Source organism: Schistocerca piceifrons, chromosome 1 (assembly GCF_021461385.2).
Source record: "Schistocerca piceifrons isolate TAMUIC-IGC-003096 chromosome 1, iqSchPice1.1, whole genome shotgun sequence".
In the NCBI taxonomy this organism is placed as follows: domain Eukaryota; kingdom Metazoa; phylum Arthropoda; class Insecta; order Orthoptera; family Acrididae; genus Schistocerca; species Schistocerca piceifrons.
The window spans coordinates 819,634,250-819,636,069 of record NC_060138.1 but is presented as its reverse complement, the minus strand read 5'-3'; positions in this window follow the sequence as shown (position 1 = coordinate 819,636,069).

The window sequence follows — 1,820 nt, the reverse complement described above, 5'->3', positions numbered from 1 at the left end:
TGTATTCTTTTTTGCCTGCTTCATTTACTGCATTTTTATATTTTTCTCCTTTCATCAATTAAATTCAATATTTCTTCTGTTACCCAAGGATTTCTACTAGCCCTCGTCTTTTTACCTACTTGATCCACTACTGCCTTCACTACTTCATCCCTCAGATCTACCCATTCTTCTCCTACTGTATTTCTTTCCCCCATTCCTGTCAATTGTTCCCTTATGCTCTCCCTGAAACTCTGTACAACTTCTGGTTTAGTCAGTTTATCCAGGTCCCATCTCCTTAAATTCCCACATTTTTGCAGTTACTTCAGTTTTAATCTACAGTTCATAACTTATATATTGTGGTCAGAGTCCACATCTGCCCCTGGAAATGTCTTACATTTTAAAACCTGGTTCCTAAATCTCTGTTTTACCATTATATAACCTATCTGAAACCTGTCAGTATCTCCAGGCATCTTCCATGTATACAGCCTTCTTTTATGATTCTTGAACCAAGTGTTAGCTATGATTAAGTTGTGCTCTGTGCAAAAGTCTACCAGGCGGCTTCCTCTTTCATTTCTTAGCCCCAATCTATAGTCACCTACTACGTTTCCTTCTCTCCCTTGTCCTACTACCGAATTCCAGTCGCCCATGACTATTAAATTTTCGTCTCCCTTCACAATCTGAATAATTTCTTTTATTGCATCATACATTTCTTCAATTTCTTCGTCATCGGCAGAGCTAGTTTGCATATAAACTTGTACTACTGTAGTAGGCGTGAGCTTCGTATCTATCTTGGCCACAATAATGCATTCATTATGCTGTTTGTAGTAGCTTACCCGCACTCCTATTTTTTGTGTTATATTAAACCAACTCCTGCATTACCCCTATTTGATTTTGTATTTATAGCCCTGTATTCACCTGACCAAAAGTCTTGTTCCTCCCGCCACCGAACTTCGCTAATTCCCACTATAATAGTATCTGATGGTTATCGACGTAGTTGACTTGCAAGAGTTTGTGTGCTTATATGAAACTTGTAGAAATGAAAATATACCTGAACTGAACTGAAAGTATGAGGGTACAGAGTTATTTCTAGTGAGTGAGTGAGAGGTAGACAGAGAGAGAGAGCGCGTTTTGTAGTTCCTCTAACCATCATTATTCCTTTGGAGAAGAAGTTGTGGAGATTGATGCAGCTGCATATCCAGAGAAGAGTATCGGCTAAACGTTTCAAGTAAGTCAACTGGCCGTCTGGAGTGGCCGAGTGGTTCTAGGCGCTACAGTCTGGAACCGTGCGACCACTACGGTCACAGGTTCGAATCCTGCCTCGGGCGTGGATGTGTGTGATGTCCTTAGGTTAGTTAGGTTTAAGTATTTCTAAGTTCTAGGGGACTGATGACCTCAGAAGTTAAGTCTCATAGTGCACAGAGCCATTTAAGTCAACTGTAGTAAGAGAAGTGTGAAGATCGCAATCCAGTTGCACCGCTTCTCTAGTCACCGAAACCGTCAGAACATGGTGACCGACGTGATCAGGACTTGAAAAAAGAGGAATTTTGAAACGAAATCAAGATAAAAAGGTATTATAAGTTGTCACAGCAACCAATAGTAACAAGGCAGGGAAATTGTTTCACAGAGTTGGATTCTGCATAAACAGTAAAAAGGGGGTGAAAATTATTAAATACCATACAAGAAAAGATGCAAGGAAAATCTCAACAGTTTAGACTAATAAGAGTTAGGACGAGATCTATTTGATGACGAAGATACAGTGTTGAGTGTAAGAAGCCCTCACAAACAACGCTGGGGCATGGACTCCGTAACCAGCAACCGACGCCAATAGCGCCAGCTGATGC